Consider the following 18,859-nt stretch of genomic DNA (forward strand, 5'->3'; position numbering starts at 1 on the left):
GGAACGTAAACCACCAGTGATTCCTGGGCATTTTTCTGGATGTTGTGAAGTCCCAGCTGGCCCTAGGCCAAGCTGGGAAAATCCACCGTACGTGGACTCCCTGGAAGCTAGCTCTTGGGGTCCCAGGGTGCCTGGGGCAAAGCACAAGAGTGAGACTGAGAAAGGGGAAGAGAGGACCTAAAGGTGAGTCAGACTGCCTGGGTTCCCAGATTCTGTCTCCACTACAGACAAGCTCTGCGGCCTTAGGCAAGTGACCTAACCTCTCTGAGCCTCCATGTTCACAACTATAATAAGGGAATAATAATTCCTATTTCATAGGGTTGCTGTGTATTTCCAGCAAGATGATACACATAGTGCCCAGAACAGCACTTAACACAGGGTGGTGTGTACCCAGTACTGGCTCTTATTCTTACTCACTTCTCAGTCCCCACTCAGCAGCCAGGCCTGGCCTACTAAAGGACTACTCTCCTGGGACTACTCCTGCCCTGTCATCTGAGTGAGTGGGGCAGGAGACAGAGAGAGCACGGACACGCATGCGGGTACCTGTGGGGAGTGTTTCGTGGGAAGCTTCCAGCTGAATGTGGGGGCATGAGTGAGGATGTGTGGAGGTCAGATGTGCAGAGTGTGGATGTGTGTGCACGAGTCAAGTGTAGGGGCCATGGAAGCGTAGTTCATATAGGCGAGTGAGGATGGGGAGCTCCGCGAATGTGGATCATAGAAGACACTCGTGCACATCAGTGTGTAAGGGGCCAGCGGGGGGACCAGGTGTGAATGTGTACTGGGTTGTATGTTGTGAATGCGTAAGAGTACGCGTGTGCAGGAAGGTCGTGTGTGAATGTCCTTGCTCCCCAGCCCCACCCTGGTACTTGTCTCTCGGGGAGGGGGCTACCAGACACAGAAGTTCCCCAGGCTGAGGGGATGGTGCCCCTGACCTGATGGGAGAACCTGGATGTTTTTTCTCTCTTCAAGAGCTTTTGAGCTCTCTTCCTAGAGAAAAGCTGCTAGCTCAACAGAGCCCAGCCTTAAACCCGCCCCACTGATTGAAACTCAGGAAGGAAATCACGCCAGCTGTCCCCACCCTGTGCCCCCACCCCTGCCCGGGAATGCTCCTGGCCGTGGTGGTGGGGAGGGAGGCTCTTGGTGGCACAGGACCCACAACTCGCCCTTACCCTCTCCCTGCTCTCCCTGATCTCCCTGCTCTCCCGAGCCCCTCTAAGGGAACCTGGGGCAGCTCCCAGCCATTGGCTGAAAGCTTCAACCCCTCTCCGTGCTGTGAGAGCACTTTGCTTACACGCCCAGGGAGGTCTCACCCGGGGCAGCCAATAACTCCCTGCCAGAGCGGAACTGGGGACCGGAGAGGGGGGACCATCTTCAGAGCCCACAACCAACCCCCATGCAGGAGGCAGGCACCCCACCCCACCGTGCGTCTCCTAAGAAGGCAAAACCTTGATAGAGGGCTGGGGGTGGAGGATATCTCAGAAAGAAGGGCCACTTGGATGCCGAGGCTGGATGTCAAGAAGGGCTCTAACTTCCATTTAGGGGTTCCAGAGAAGACCTCTCTTCCAGGAAGTCGTCTCGGTTGTTAATAGCATTATGTGTATTAACAATAATCACCACTTAATCCACGAGCACTACATGCCAGGTGATTTACATACAGTACCTCTAATTAACCCCATTTTATAGAGGGGGAAACTGAGGCTCGGTCAGGTTAAATGACTTGTCCTAGATCACACAACCAGTGGTGACAGAGTCAGGGTTTGAACACAGGTCTGTCTATAAAGTCTGGACCCTTTCTTAGGTCTATGCCTGCATCTCCCTCCCTGCCTGTTCTCAGCCAGAATGGGCACCTCTGTTCTTCCTCTTCCAAGGAAAGACAGAAACATGCTCAGACTAGATGAAAGAGCTAGGGAGAATGGTGGGCTGGAGCTGTTGGTAAAGACTTCCGGAGGATGGGACATGGTGGGAACTCAAGAAGCAAGGGGGAGAGACTGTTGAGTGGAGGAAAGAGGGGATGGGAAGTGGGACTCTGGCCTCTGTGACACCTGGCTCGGGAGGGCGAGTGCATAGCTGTCTGTTGGGTGGCAGAGAGCAGGAACTAAGATGGTAAAAATTGGGGCCCGGTGCTGAGCCCCCAAAGCACCTGTCTCCCTGCACCATCACTACACCCAGGGAGGCCTGGGCTATCTGCCTCTTGAGCCCTGCTGGGCCAGGGGTCTCAGACCGCAGGGAGCCCAAGTGCTGAGCCACTGAGCATCTTCAGACTCTGGAATGTGCCAAGTCTTCATTCCTCTAGCTGCCTCATTCCCAGGAACAGGGAGGAGCCCCTGAGCCCCTGGGCCTGTGGGGAAGAGAAACTCAGTGGGGCTCTGGAATAATCAGCCAAAGTGTCCAGAGGGGCAATGGGGAGGAGGGGCTGCCTGGCAAAGATTCCAGAGAGAGGAGATCCACAGGGGCCATAGAGGAAGTGGAAGTTGGAGGGACAGCAAGGCAGGGTGAGTGGGGGCAGGAATGGGGATTAGGGATGCCAAAGGAGCCTGGCACAGGTTCCTTTTTGAGGCGGGGCTGGAGCAGAGCACTTGGTGTGGGGGAAGGGGGGTTAAGCACACCTCACCTGCCTCACCCCTGCCCCCTCCCAGCTTCTCCAGGCCCCACCAAGGTGGGGCGCCAGGGGCAGCACGAATGCTTGTGGGAAACACAGGGAGGCAGAGCGGCAGGTCCCCTCAGCCCTCTCTCTGGGACTCTACTCCAGGAAAGGGACCAGTGCTACCCCAAGCTCCCCAGGCCTCATGAAGGCCTTTTGTGAGAGGAAGTAGGAAAAGTCTATCAAAACTCCCTTTGACAGTTCCCTGGAAAGCCTGGTCCTACCAGTGTAAAGGGCTAGTGCTGCACCACGGACATTGGGGAAAGGTCAGCGTCAAGGAGCAGTGGGACAGGGGAATTCTCAGATGACTTCTTCAGAGTCCTCTCCCAGGAGTCTTTGTGCGGCAAACTGAGAGCCAGAGCCCCTTCTCAGGGACCTCCCAGGAGAACCCGGTTTGGTTGCTAGTGATTTGTGAGAAAAAAGGGAGAGACTGGGTACCAATACTCCAACCCCACAGGGGCCATCTGTAAATGAGGCTGATGGTCTCTGCCCGGAGGTTATTGTGGCAATTAAACGCACTAGCTAAAGGACTTAGCACCTTCGTGCCTGGAACAGTGAGTGCAAGCAGCAAAGAGGGGACCCTAACACCCACAGACTGGTGGAAAGCCGCGGGCACCTTCTCTCCACACCCCCGGGGTACAGAAGAGGGACCTGGGCCCAAACTCCCTCTGGTTCAGGCCAGGGCGTCCTAGCCAGACTCATTTGCATGTCATTTGCATGCACTTTGTCTAGCTATCGACATTTGTCACTCCTGTCGCTTCAGAGCCTCTGGGCCCCACGTTGCCTCTGGCCCTTTCTCTGGCCGTTTCTAGACTCCTGAGGGCTGGAGGACCCTAGAGGGTGACGGGAGCCCGAGTTGGTGGCAGGGGGCTGAGCTAGGACCCCGCCTCTCCAGAGGGCCGGTTCGCCGACCTCCGACAGGAAGCCTGGCTTAGGGCGACCCCTGCAGGGTGTTCCCAGAATAGAGGGGGAGGAGGACAGCGGGCGCCCCGCTCCGCCCCACCCCTCCCGGCTCCACGTAGGGGGCCGCCGCCCAGTTTCTCTGCCTCCCCCGCGTCCTGCAGCTCCGCAGCCGCAAAGAGTCTGAGGGTCGTCCCCTACCAGACCCTCAGAGAGTCGAAACAAACCCGCCCCCGATGAACCGGGACCAAGGGCTCAACGGGGGCTGTGGCAAGCACCAAAGCAGAAATATTTGGGAGCTCTACAGATGTCAGCAACACCGGTCCCCCTGCCCAGATACCACTGGATTCGCACCGGTGCCCACCTCGGCACTACACCCCCATCCCGCGGCCACAGCCACAGAAGGGATCGTGAGCCTAGCTACAGAATGGAAGGATTTGGGGAACATAGAGACTTGTGACAAAGTGGGAGAACCTCATGCAGCTTGTACCAAAGACAGAGCCGCGGAGGTCTCCCGGGCAGAGGCCTCAGCCACAGGGGATGAAGCCACCAGAGAACCCCCCTCCCCCCACTGGCTGGATTAGGGTCGAGCCAGGGAGGGTTCCCCGCCCCAGAGCGGGCGGGGGGGGGGGGGGGGGGGGTGGTTTCGAGGCCTCTGAGAGACACCTAGATCCCTCCCGGTCCAGGTCAGCTCTGTCCTTTCAGTTCAGCAGGGAGAAATGCAGTGACTGCAACATTTGACTCTCCAAAAAAATGTCAAAAATGCTCTGAGCCTGCACTTTGCTTGTTGATATCCACCTCTGCTCACAACCCAGGCTTTTGCCGCGGGGCTCCCTCTGCCCACCACCCCTGCCTTGACTGGGCGTGTGAATGGGGGCAAAAGAGAGGGCAGGGCAGAAGGGTGTGTGTGCGAACAAGTGAAGTCATTCTCTCTGGGTGGCTCCTTTTAATTAGCACCCTGAAAAACTCCCAGCCAGCAAAATAGGGTCTTGCCAACTAAGAGCCCCACCCTTCTGGCTCATGCAGGCCCTGGGGGCAGAAGGGGGCAGGAAACTTGAGAGCCGGAAAGGAAGGGGTCTGTTGAACACTTGGGTGTTTGGGAGTCTTTTGCAGTCCTCTCAAGACCCATCAGTAGGGCAGGGCCGCACTCCAGGACCCTCTGGCCTCTGAGGAGCTTGGCTTGGCTTTTTCTGGAGCAGGAGAGTGGAGGTTGGCAGGGCATTGGGGGAGCTGTCATCTCTTGGCCCCCAGCTCTCCCAGGGAGACCCATCCCTGAAAGCAGCCAGAAGTTTACACTGTAGGGCATTACACCGAGGTCCAGGCCTGGGCAAGACACTCAGGCCTGTCTTTGGCCATTTTAGTTGTGCCGAACATTGGAAGCAAAGAGTTACCCGGTCGCTCATAGCTAACGCCCCAAATCTAGTCCCCCAGGGTGGAAGCAGTACATTTAGTCCTTAAAGTGGATAGAACAAGCCTCATCCATCTTCCCTCAAGACCTCCAGCCCCACGGTCTGGAGACCACCCCCTGGATGTGTCCATGTCCTTCCTCTCCCTCAAAACCCTCCTTCAGGCAACTGCTTGATAAATCTCCCAGAGGCCGTGAGACATGTGCTTTCAGGCCCCGTCTGTGGCTCGGGCCTCTGCTCCCTAGATCAGGGACTCCCTCCTCCCGCAGCAGGCTGGAGCTCCAGAGCACAGGGCCTGGGTCCTCTCGTTGCTCTAGTCTCCAACCCCAGCTCCTAGGACCAGGGGACCACTGGAGGGGCTCAGACCTTTTCCCTGTGAAAATGTATACGAGGGGCAGGGGAGATGGAAGCATTGAGAAACAGGGCTCTCTTCTGGATGAGGAGGCAAGAGCCCCGAGTTTGATCCCACTGCTACTTCTTACAGAATCACTGTGTCAACTCAGACATGAGACCCTCCTTCTCTGTTTCTGACTTCATGTAATCTAAGGGTTCCTTCCAGCTCTGACAGCCTATGGTACTAAAATTATCCAGTATCCTAATGTATGAATGAGGAGAGAGGACTTTGAGACAAATGGCAAAACGCTAAGTGGAAACCAGGCTGGTGTGGCCATGGCCCGACAGGAAAGGACTCTCACTCCCAAGCAGAGGGGCAGGGAGTCCTTCTAGCTTTCCCTGAGACTAAAGACCCATTTTCCAATGTCCCCATCCCTGGGAAGAGCTGGGGGGTCAGACAAGAGCTGGGGATGGGGAGCACAAGGCAAAACAGAGGGTGGCTCCATTGTGCCAGGGAGAAAGTTCTAGAGAGCTGCTGCACACCATTCGGCTTGTAGTTAGCAACACTATATGGGACATATAAAATTGAAGAGGGTAGATCTCAGGGTGAGAGTTTTTACCACAATAAAAATAAAATAAAAAGTAGAAAGAAGCTGCCTGAATCCTGTCCAGAGCCCAGGGGGATCTGAGCCCACAGGGGTATTCCCACTGGCTGCTTTCAGGGCCCAGCAACCAAATCCTCACCCTCGAGAATCCCCCAGCCCAGAGAAGTGGTGGGGACAGCACCCCCCGGGATGACTCCCAAGCCCTCCCCCAGAAAGCCAGGCCATCGTGCCTGGCCACCAACCACAGAGAGCCCAAATCCTTGGGGGGCCCCACCCCAGGACTCAAGGTTGTGAGGAAAAGGTGGGGTTTGATGGCAGACGACAGTGGAGAAGGGATGGGGTGACTGCTGTAGGGGGACAGAGAGGGGCATGTTGGAAGAATGAAAGCGTCCTCTCCCTGGGGCTGAGTGGGAGCGGGAGCACAGCGGGCACCGCCCGACGCGGAGGCCTCCGCCCCCCCCCCACCCAGCTGGGCTTGCTGTTCCCATCACACCCAGAGCAGTAAAACCTGCTTGTATGGTTATTGTGGGGGTGGCTGTTTTCCTTGGGGGTGCTGCTTGTGTCTGTGTATCTATGTGCAAACACACCCGGTCCCTTCACGCATACATACGGCCATCTGAGGTTTGGTGTGTCCAAGTGCAGTGGTAGGAGTCCACGAGTGTGTTTGTGTGGCTACATTCACGTGGTCTGGGTGATCATCACAGCTGCCATTTACGAATTATTACAGTGTACCAGGAGCTTTCCAGGTGTTATTGCCTTTAATTCTCCCAACAACCCTTAAGGAAGTTATCCTAGCTATCTCTGTCTTACACAGAGGGAAACAGATTTGATAACCCACCCAGAGTCAGGTAACTAGCAAGCGATCGAGCTGGGACGCTTGCCTCTCACAGTGACATGTCTAAGTGTGTGTGTGTTCTCATATATATGTGAAAATCTGGATATGACATTGGCCGGCCTGCCTGTATGGGTCCATGCATCTGCACGGTCTTGTACCTGCTCAGATGAGTCTCTGCATCTCTACACGTGTGTCAATGTCAAGGGCCAGACCCTGGCCCCGCCAGGCTCAGTAGCTGGTGTCACCAGAGCCTTGGCAAAAATGTAGTTTCTGAATTGAATGGTGTGCCCGACTGAGGACCAGGAACTTTGGCCACAGAGACTGTTAGAGGACAGACAGTGGGCGGCCTGACCACGCCCTTAGCTTGGGAAACCAGGGCAGTCTGTCCCCTTCCCAGAGAGGCTGAGTGCCCTGAAGAGCCAACCTGGGAAGGACCCGGAGGACAGCAAGAAGGTGGCAGTCCCCCCTGTCACCAGGGGGGCCACCCCTGGCCCTAACCAGTCAATGGGACAGCAAGGGGGCCCCTGGGAGGAGCTGACTCTGGCTGGGAGCTCTCTTCCCTGAGAGCCCAGTGCGGATATCTGTCTCCTACAGCCTCCTTCCGGAAGCACAGACCACGGGATCAGGCTGGGTGCCACCGGGTCAAGGGTCCCTTCTGCGGCAAAGGGCCCTGGGAACTGGGAAGCCGACGGCCCGCGGCGGGGGCGGGGCCAGAGCAACAGGCCGGGTGGCAGCCGCCGATTGGCTGGGCCCCAGCGCTCCCACGGCGGGCCGGCAGGCCCAGGGCGGCTCCGGCTGTTCCCCTTTCGGTGACTCACCCTTCCCCCCACCACCACCCTGGAGTTGGACGAATGCCCAGTTGCTTCCAGCCAAGACCCGCCCCGCTAAGCTGGAACAGCCTGACTCAGCAGGGAGAGCAGAAAGGGTGGGAGGGAGGGGCCCGGGCAGGAGGCACGGGGCTCTCTAGGGAGCACGGTCAGGTGTCCCTTTTTCTGAGGGATCTGAGTGTCTGTCCTTGGGGTGGTGGGGACTTCTGTCCCTCTGAAGTGGGAAGCCCTGACTGTCCTTCTGGAAGTGTCTCTGTTCCTCCCTCTTCTGGATTTTTGCCACGTCCAGCTGATGGCACTCTGGTTATCTTTTGGAGTCTGCATGTGGGTCCATTTAGGGTGTCCTTCCGCGACCACCATTTCAAGATCAACTCTGCACTGCCCACCCCACCCCATGCCCTCCAAACACGTCCCGGACACCACATCCACGCCTCTTTCTCGAAGGGATTCTAGGCCTGAGCTCAGAGAGGCCCACACCTGTGTGTAGGCGGCTACATTTAGAGAGTTCTCAAGTCCAGACTCTGCCCGTGTCCACACAGCAGAGCCTCCGAAGGTCAGAGACCAGACGCTCCCCTGCGCATCAGGCTCAAGGCACCCATCCAAGCCCTGGGCCTTACACACAACAGCTCGCAGTGATCTTAAAGCCATCCCTTGAGCAGAAAGGGACCCATGTCAGAAGACCCCTGGGTGCCAAGCCCTATGCCAGAAGCTTCATGCTCATCTCATCCATTCCTTCTGATAGCAACTCCAAAAATCAGCAGAGGATACGCATGTGTAGCTTGTCAGAATCTGAATTTGACCCCAGGTCTGTCTGGCTTCAAAACCTATGCTCTAGCCCCTGGCTGGGGCTGCCCCCTGCCCAACCCCTAACTGGTGGAAGCCTCCCCTTGGCCACTCGGTACCACAACAACCTTGGGGGAAAACCACTGACACCACAGAAAGGCCCAATTCTCAACTTCACACAGGATTTCCTGTCCCGGGGGAGGATCCTTGGTGGCTGTGGGAAGGAGTAGGGTGGGGACCCGGGAGGGGAACAGAAAGAAGCTGAGTGTCAGGACGGGCGGGCTTTGGAGGAGGTAACAGAAGGTACACGCCAGATCCCCAGCAGGGAGAGGGCTGAGGAGGGACACTGTCAGCTAGATCTACAAACTTCGTGGGAAACACACACACACACACACACACTCGCACAGTGATCGTGAAACCCCACACACACGAATACACATACCTAATGCCTGGTGGGGGTTGGGCACACAGACGCACAGGAGTCTGTGTCACCCTGTACCTGCATATTTCGTGTGCTGCACACATGGTGTTTAGGGGAACGGCATGGTTACACACGGCGGTAAATAGTTTGTAGGTCATCGCACACACACATTGTTCCAGACCCCCACAAGGCGGGTGACAGGGGAACAGGAAGGGCATGTAGATTTGTCGTGGAAATGAATTGGTTCCAGGGCCTGGCCAGACCCCAAGCCAGGAAGCCCAGAGCCCTCCACCCCTCACACCCTCCCTCCCCCCAACAGGCCACTGCCCACCACGGCCCCTCTGCCCTCTGTACCTAGAACCTGATCAAATCATGTACACACAGAGACACACGTGCACACACACACGCCTCAGAGAAAGTTCACACCGATGTGTTCCACAAACACGACATACAGAAGCCTCGCAGGCCTTCACAACAAGGGCGCACACGCAGCAGTCATGTGGGCACACTTCCAAGTGAGACCCTCCCACAAACATGCCCGGGTGCCACACACACACACACACACACACACACACACACCACCACCACCACCACTACCACCACCGTGGCCCTCAAGCAGACCCGTGGATACGTGCCTCCACCAAGAGGAAACTACAAAGAAACATGCCAGTCAGACACACAACAGTAGGAGCACGGGTGTGTGCACACACACCACCCCCATCACAAAAGGAGTTCCCCCAGCAGAGACCACTGTCCCTCCACCTTCTATCTTGGCAAAACAAGGCCCGGGCTTGCCCCATTAGCTCTCTCTCTTGTCCCTGGCCAGGGAGAGACCCCGCCCGGCCTGCCCCAGCCTGCTCGGGTGGGGCCCCGCCTGCTCCCAGAGCCAGCTGCCAACTCAGCACAGGGCAAGGTGCCCTGGGCTCCCGGCTGCTGCTCTGACATGTCCCCGCCCCACCCCCTCCTCCTGGGCCTGCCACCTCAGCATCTGGGCCCCAGCTGGGGCTCCACCTCGCCCATCTCTGCAGGCAGTAGGCAGGGTGCCTGACGCTCAGAGCTGGGGGCCAAGAGGAGAGGCCAGACCCAAGGGGGAAGGCACAGCCCATCCAGAGGCCCCTGGTCCCTTCTCCCTCTTCACACTGACCCCTCCTCAGCAGTACTGGATATTCCCCCAGTAACTGGTAACCTCCCGATGGCAGGGAGCAAACACAGCCAGAGTTGTGAGTCTGTCACAGTGTCCCCTAACCCACAGACGTCTGCTGTCCTCGTGGGCTGTCCAGCATACACACGGCCAGCACTCTTTCTCACGGCCCCACACACGCAGCCCCGCACGTGCAACAGCTCAGCCATCTTCCCCCCGCCCCCCACCCCCGCGCAGCCAGTCACCCAGAGCCCTGTGACAGACGCACGGCGTCATGCGGCCTCCATGCCATCTCCACAGCTGGAGGAAACTGTGCCCTGTGCATGGCCGGTCACACAGACTGGCCCAGCCTCACCAGGGGTTGGTAACTGTCCCACTCAGTCACACCAGCTGTGCCCCAAGAAAGCAGCTCTCAGGGTGCAGGTCTCTGCCCACACATGCCCCTGGTGTTCACAGCCCCAAGACATTGGGGTGGGCTTCATTTTGTCCCTGCTCTGTTCCTATTCTGCAGGTATGATTGGCCCAGCCAGGGGGCTGGGAGATGTCCCTCCAGAAGTCATGCCCTCTCACAGCGGTCCTCCGCACCCCCCTCCAGGAGTGAGGAAGAAAAGCAAACTTGCCCAGTGGCTGATTTACACAGAACCCTAGGCAGCTTCTAGCAGCTGAGGTGGGCAGGCAGGAGTAGGCCGTGGGCCCGCTGCCCAAGAAGAAAGCCCTGCAAGGGCCTGGCCGATGGGGCGCTGGAGGAGGAGAGACAATGACAAATTGCTGGCAGAGACACCAGGGAGAGGGCCGGGGCCCAAAGATCAGTAAAGCTCCTCAGGCCACACTGGGGAGGCCCAGACCCCACAGGGGCGATAAGCAGAGGTCTGAAGGCCCCAGACTTGCTCCTCTCTGTGCCCCTCTCCTCCTCCCTCTCCTGGCTTGAGAGTCAAGCAACAGGCACTTAGAAAGCTCCCACCGTGGGTTTGGGGAAACTGGCCCTGCTCCTTCCTGATCAGGTTGCTGGTACCTTGCCGTGTTCAGTTTGTGGAAACACATCAAGCCGTACGTAGGCTTAGAACCTGAGTGCCTCTGCATGTATAGTATACTTGAATGAAAATATTGTTGGAAAAGGGGGCACCTGGGTGGCTCAGTGGCTTAAGCCTCTGCCTTCGGCTCAGGTCATGGTCTCGGGATCCTGGGATCGAGCCCCATATCGAGCTCTCTGCTCAGCGGGGAGCCTGCTTTCCCCTCTCTCTGCCTGCCTCTCTGCCTACTCCTGAACTCCGTCTGTCAAATAAATAAATAAATAAATAAAAATCTTTAAATATATATATATTTTTGGAAAAGTAAATCCCCCGCTGTGTACAGAGTGCTGTCTTTCCGGGTTGACCCAGTCTGTCGGTGCCTGTTGGTGCCTGTTGGTGCCTGTCTGCACCTGTGTCCATACAACCACCCCCATGAATTAGGCCTTATCGCGGCTGCCTGAGGCCCTCTGTATGAGTGCGCAACACAGACGTGCGTGCTCATACCCGCGCACACGTGCACATGTTCGCAAACACACACCTCTGCGACATCCTCCCCCCTCCCGTTTTCCCTCTGTGCTGGCGAGGCTTCAGCTGCAGCTGGCAGGGCGCAGGAGGTGGGCAGGACTCCCTTTCATCTAAACAACAGATATCCCCCCCCCCACTGGCTCTGTGCCAGGCCCAGGGATACACGATGCTTTCCAGGCAGACAGCCTTCACCAACATCACCGTCTTTGGGGGAAGCTGTGACCCAGTAGATAGGACTCCCACAGTGGAGTACAGGATAGTGGGGGAGCCCAGCCTTGGAGGGGCCAGACAGAAGACAGGCACTGAGCGTAGGGGGAGAGCGTACATTAAGGCTGGGAAGTGCCAGGTGGATTCCTCCAGGAACTTGCAAGGAATTCATGGGCAGAGAGAGGGGGATGCGGGGGGGGGGGGGGGGGGGGATGGTGGGGGTTGTGGCTGCAGAGGTGGTCTTCAGCCAAGTCAGGCAGGGCATGGAATGCCAAGCTCAGGGACTTGGTTTTCCCCTAAGGAAGGGGATTAGCCAGGGTGTGACATGATCAGAATCAACCCGGAGTGCTGCGGAGACAGGAGGACTGACAGGGAACATGGACACCCAAGTTCTGGCCCTGGCTCTGCTGAGACACTCGGTGACTTCCATCTCGGAACCTTCAGAGCAACAGAGCACCCGGCCTCCGAGCTGCTGACCCGCGGTGCCACCTATGTTCTCATAAAGCAGGTGTCCCTTCTTTCAGAGCCAAGAACCCCCTCTGACCCCTGCTGTGCACATCCTTCCCGGCCTGTCTCCAGCTTCACCTGCCAACGCTTCATTAGCATAGTCCTTCCACCCTCCCCGCCCCCTGCTTTGCTGATGGAGCGGCGAGCCTGCCACCTCCTGGAAAGGTGAGAGCCAGCCGACCGGCACCTGACAGTATGGCGCCCTCTAGGGGAGACCCTGCCACCTCTCCGCAGGAATTCAGACTTCCAGCGCGCTATAGCAGGAGACACACCCCTGCGGAAATAGAGCTGCCCCACTCAGCTCCTGGGTGTGCCCCCAGCTCCCCACCACCACAGCACTGGCCCCTGGGTGGTCAGATGTGTAAGGCACAAGTGGATCCGGTCTAATATCCACCCCAAGCTCCACTCACCAAGCCATACCCACGGCTGTATCCCGCAGGAGGATAGGAGCTTTCTCGGATTGACACAAAAGCGCCCTGTGGGCTTGTGGTGGCCTGCAACACAGGGGCCTCCCAGATCTGGCTCCTGGACTGGGGAGGAAGCCGGGTCCTGCCCGCCCGGTCCTCTCCAAAGAGCGTGTAGAGCGTCTTCATCCCTGCTCTTCTGCTGCCCCCCAGTGGACATCTGGAGTACTTCTATTCGCTCAAACCCGACCTTCCCTCAGGATATGGCCCAGTCTTAGTGCTCAGTCCTGCAGAGTCCACACAGGCTGAGCCGCATGCTTCAGAGAAAGATGAAAATCCAAGCCTTTCTGTGTCCCTCGGGTCCCCACCACTGCACTGATGCCTGACACCAATACTGGACTCTCAAAGTCTGGCAAATGGGGACGGATGCTGGTGTTGGAGATTTTATGGTTCCTTTTATCCCCTTCCCTCAGTCCCTTGCAGCATGGCATGTGCTCCTTTGCTGTGGGAACCAATTCAAACTTTGTCTCTCTGACCTCAGTCTCCCTACTTTGAACCAAAGCTCAAAGATATGTTTTCCCTGGCTTGTGGGATCTTGGCCAAGAGTGTGTTGTGGGGTTTTTTTTTTTTTCCCCTAAACATTTGAATTAGCTGTCAACACTTAAAAATCAGGATATTTCATGTGAAAATTCAGATTTTCAATTTCTGTTGCAAAGTGGAAAGTTCTGGAAACTGGGTGAAAGTTCTAGACCTTGCCCGTCTACAGTAGGTAGGGTCTGAGTAGAGAAGCTGCCCTGGGCCCGGCCCCAACATGTGGACAGGCACAGAACAGGCAAAAGGAGGCCCACAGCTTCCCTCCCTTTCTGACCCAGCTCCATCCCCTCCTTCACCCCACATTTGGAGGGACCTCCATGAATACCAGGACAACTCTTCCAAGGGCTGTCTGTACCAACCCAACAGAAATACAGTGTGAGCTACAAATGCAAGCCATGTGTACCTTTTAGTTTTCTAGTAGTCACCTTCATAAAGTACAAAGAGATAGAACTAATTTGAATAGTGAATGTATTTAACCCAACATATGCAAAATGTTATTTCAACATGTAAATCGTGTTTAAATTATTTGTATTTTATGTTCATCTCCTCCTGTCTTGAAGATCTGCTGTGGGTTTATAATCACAGCACATCTCAATTCAGACTGGCCACATTCAGAAGTCTCAGCAGGGCTGCTCTAGAGGCCCCCAGCCCCCAAATCAGCCACCCCTCAGCTGCTGGGAGGAGGTGTGAAGGAGATGGGGCCCAAGGAAGGAGCCCCAGCAGTTCCTGGAAGTGATCTTAGGGCAGACTGGAAAAGATGAGAAGACACAGGCTCTGTGGGTGGCCATGTCCCTTTGGCCCCTTGGGCTCCTCAGCAGGGGTGCAAGGGCATGGCCAGAGGGTAACAGAGCAGGGGTGCCTGGGACCCAGGTGTTCAAAGTGGCTCTAGTTTGCCATTGTGCTCACCACCGCCCTACAATGAGGCCAAGTATCAGAGGCCTTTTCCACACATACACCATCTCCTAATAACGATGAAATAGAGAAAACAATGAGAAAATGAGAAAAGAGGAGACAGAGAAAAGAAAAGAAAACCGTCCCTGTGTGTATCTTTCAGTCTTCAGGGGAAGGATGAAAGGCCGGCATGTTTCAAAAATGACCATGGGAGAGCATAAGTCTCTGTGAATGTGAAGAACATCCCAGCATGTTTTATGCACCAACTAGCATGTGACTATCCACAAATTCTCACCCCACACCAAGTTTTCTGTTTTACCTTAGCTGCCTGGCCCCTGTGGGTGCTTGAATTTTAACCTCCTAAACCGAAAAAAATAATAATAATAATAAAAGATCTCCAAGTTTCTCAAATTCTCATCGTTCCAGTAAGCCCCACAGGCAGGCCAATAGCAAGAAGGAAAGGGAAAAGTCCAGGGAACTCTCCAGAAGCAGGCTACAGTGGGAAAGGTGATGGGCTGGGCACTCCCCACAATGCCCACCAGGGGGCACCTGAAGCCTAGGTGAAGTGACCCATGGGCCCCAGGTACTGAAGCTCTACTGCCCTCCACTGTCCCCCACCCAGTGGTGTGCCCACCAGCCTGGCCCACTCCTCGGTTCTCTCCTCTAATCCCACAAATTTCCCCTAGCTTCGAAGGGTCTGCGCAGGTCAAATAATCTGGGAAAAACTTTCCAACCACATGCTGCCACCCCATGTCAGGCAACCCTGAGAAAATGAATTCCCCTCCTGGGCAGGGCCTCAGACCCCGTTCCTCACCTATAGAAAGACAACCTTCCTTCCTCAGAGAACACGCGAGAAGCAGGTGAGGTGGGATAAGCACTTGACACCTGCAAGAGAGGAAGAAAAAGCTGCGTGGAGCGGGGCTAGGGCCCGAGTAGGCAGGTGCCTGAGGACCCCACTCCCTTAAGGCCTGAGCCACCTGCTTCGGGGTGGGGGGGACAGTCTGATGGGGAGTGTGCACACTGGGGTGAGCCACAGACACAGAAGGGAAGACAACAGAGAATTCATCCTGGAAGAACTCCTGAGGGAAAGGGCAAGCATCACCACCTAGGGTTCATAGAACTCTCTCAAGTACATTACTGTGTCCCAGCCTCAACGGCCCTAGGACGGGGCGGATCGTCCCCACATCGCTGGCAGCAAGCTGAAGTTCAGTGAGGGGAGGCAGTATGCCACAGACCCAGTGGATGGCAGTGTTGGTCTTCTGACGCTCACCCAGGACCCACCCCGGCTTAGCCAGGCATCCCTATCAGGAGCCGCCAGATTCCTCTTCCTAAAGCATCACCTCCCCACTTCCCGTCCCTGCACCCCTCCCCAGAAAAATTCTCCAGGGACACCATGGTTTCTGAGATTGAGTACAACTTTCTCAGCTTAGCATGCTGGGCTTCCAGGACTCATCAAAATATCCAGAAGATAAAACGGCAGGGCGAGAAGATATCTTGGTGACCACAGAGCCTGACAACTCGGTCCAAGAAGAGGGAACCAAGGCCCAAGAAGAGAGAGCTTTTTCCAAACATCCCAGAGCAAGTCAAGGGCAAGATGGGACTGGAAGCCAGTTACTTTCTCCAGCCAGCACTTTCTCTGCTCATCTTCTGGGCTCCTCTGGAAGCTAGGCGCCTGAGACTCTACAAAGATTGGTTTCAGCTAATAGTAACAGCAAAACCCAGGATAACAGTGCCTCAGTGCAGATGGAAGTTTATTTCTCTCCCAATTTCCAGGCGTGGAAATCATCTGTCCAAGGCCGGTATGGCATCCCATGGTACATGGACCAGGTCTCATCTCTCCTTTGCTCTGCCCAGGACAGCTTTCATTCCAGAGGTCACCTCATGGTCCAAGATAGCTGCTGAACTATAGCCATTCCATATGCATTCACACCAGCAGAAAGGAGGAGTGAAAGAAGCAGCTCACACTCTCTCCCTCTTAGGATACTTCCTCTTCTAACCCTTTGTCGCATGGCCACAGCTATCCACTAGGACGGCAAAAGTATGTAGTCCTTATTTTAGGTAACCAAGTGCCCAAAGCCTAAAAGTGGAGCTCTAGTTACGGAGGAATTGGGCGACCACCAACTGTCAATGCTGCTCTAAGTCATCACTGAGTCCATCGTGCACAGTGACTCCTCACCCTGCCAGGTGCCAAACATCCAGTCCCCTTTCACCCCGTGCCTGACGGTGTCTTCCTCATCCCAGGTGACCAGTGACTGCTGACTGAGCAAGGGAAGTTGACTTTTCTGGGTTGTGCATTGTTTTCCCAGGTAAGCTGGAAGTCGTTTCAGGCCAAGGACCCTGTCTTGGATGTCTGTGGATTCACTCCTGCCATCCTTGTTCCCGTCCTCCAGGCACCGGCCACACCCAGCTAGGCACATTTGCGCCAAACGTGGCCCCAAGTCTGCCTTCCCTCCTTTCCCAGGCACTTACAGAAGGCCTGATTGCAGCCATGGGACCACGGCCACTTTGCAGGGAGATGCCTTAAAAGACCAATACAAGAGGACCCGCGGGGCACAGGCAGTTAAGCGTCTGACTCTTGGTTTAGGCTCAGCTCGTGATCTCAGGGTCAGAGATGGAGCCTGGCATCGGGATCTGTGCTCAGCAGAGAGTTGGCTTCTCTCCCTCTCCCTCTGACCCTCCCGCTCATAGTGTCTCTCTCTCTCTCAAATAAATAAATAAATCTTTTTTTAAAAAAATAAAATAAAAACCAGTACATCAGCAGCTTCTGGACTAGGCATGAGCAAATTGATCTGTTTTCCCCCAAAGGACAGAGGTGTTTTTTTGGTTGGGGTTTTGTTTTGTTTTGTTTTTTAAGATTTTATTTTTAGGGCACCTGCGTGGCTCAGTCATTAAGCATCTGCCTTTGGCTCAGGTCATGATCCCAGGGTCCTGGGATCAAGCCCCGTATCGGGCTCCCTGTTTGGTGGGAAGCCTGCTTCTCCCTCTCCCACTCCCCCTGCTTGTGTTCCCTCTCTCGCTGTGTGTGCCTCTCTCTGTCAAATAAGTAAATAAAATCTTTTTTAAAAAATTGTATTTTTAAGTGATCTCTACACCCAGCATAGTGCTCAAACTTTTTTTTTTTTTTAATATATTTTTTTTATTTATTTGACAGAGAAATCACAACTAGGCAGAGAGGCAGGCAGAGAGGCAGGCAGAGAGAGAGGAGGAAGCAGGCTCCCCGCGGAGCCAGCATAGTGCTCAAACTCAACAATGTGAGATGAGGAGTCACACCCTCCACACCAACCGGGCCAGTCAGGTGCCCCAAAGAAGGAATTTTGAAGGCTCGAAATGGCAAAAAATAAAATAAAATAAAACACAAAATAGATGACCATCACTATGGAAATGGCTCATTTATTCTAGTATTTAATAACTTTTTCATGGACCACGTATTGTGTGCCTACCATTCTGCTCAGTCCTGAAGATCATGAGAAACTAGGCAAGGGTGATGGGGTCTCTGTCCCTACGGCACTTACAGTCCATCAGGCATGGCTCCCATGAATAAGACAGCATTGCAGATGAACAGACGGTTTCATTCTACAAGGAGAAAAATACAGGCTACTTTGAGAACTTATTATAGACGTAGCCCACCCTGGGCACACCTGGCTGGCTCAGTCCAAACAGCATGTGACTCTAGATTTTAGGGTCGTGAGTTCAAGCCCCACATTGGGCTAGGTATAGAGATTACTAACAATAAATAAATAAACAGAAAGAAAGAGAGAGAAAGGGAAGGAAGGAAGGGAGGGAGGGAGGTAAGGGGAGAGAGAGAGGGAGGGGAAGGAAAGAGAGAGAGGAAGGAAGGGAAGGAGGAAGGATAGAAAAGAAAGAAGAAGGGAGGAAGAAAGAAAGAAGGAGGGAAGAGGGAAGGAAGGAAGGAAGGTAGGAAGGGGCGAGCCCACCCGGTCTGTGGTGTCTAGAAGGCTTTCCTGCAGATGCCGCATTGAGGGCCCTGTGAAGGATGATACGAAACTCGTAAGTGTGCATAGAAAAGCACTGTGTTCCAAGAAGACAGGACAGTCTGTGCAGTAGGCCCGAGCAGAAAAAGATGTGATGGGAGCCAAGCCCTGAAAAGCCTGCACCACAGAATCAAAGAGAACACAGGAGAGGGTGGCCAGGAGGAGGCCTGAGCAGCGGGCAGAGACCAATCAGGCCCAAATTGCCCAGCATCCCCCACCCCCACCCCCACGTCAAGACGTGAGGCCTTCTCAGGCAGGTCAACAGGAGGGGCTGCAAGCAGGAGACTAACCAAACCTGATCCGTCCTTTTAAAGGAGCACTCTAGCCAGGGGCCCATGGGAATCTTCTGTGAGCTGGGAAATGTTCTAGAGGCAGAAATCTATGAAGCGCTTTCTGCCTTTTACCGCCGCTATCGTCATACCCCAGCAAGAAAGGAACAAAGCCTTTGTTCTTTGATTGGACAGACTGGCCCCACCCACTCCTGCGGGGCCCAGAGAGGAGGTGTGTGACTGGCTGGCCCACCAGGGCCCCAGGCTGCAGCCTGGAAGGACAGTTGGGAAAGAAGTGGGAGGCTTTGCCACTGGCCAGGTCAGGGGAGAGTCCTGTTACCAGAAGCAGGGAGGGATACACAGAGCTGCTAACACCCCTCAGGATATGACAAACTGCAGCAGAGTGACCAGCCCAGGGACTACCAACCATGTTCAGCCCTGTTGACCAACCATGTTCAGCCCTGTTGATCCTCAGGCCTCCCTTTCCTTCCTCCCCTGCTACTGCTCCCAACACCTCCTCCCTTCCCAGGGCCTTTACACTATCATCTGCCTGGCCCTCATCCTGAGC

The sequence above is a fragment of the Meles meles genome, chromosome 7 (assembly GCF_922984935.1).
Source record: "Meles meles chromosome 7, mMelMel3.1 paternal haplotype, whole genome shotgun sequence".
NCBI lineage: Eukaryota > Metazoa > Chordata > Mammalia > Carnivora > Mustelidae > Meles > Meles meles.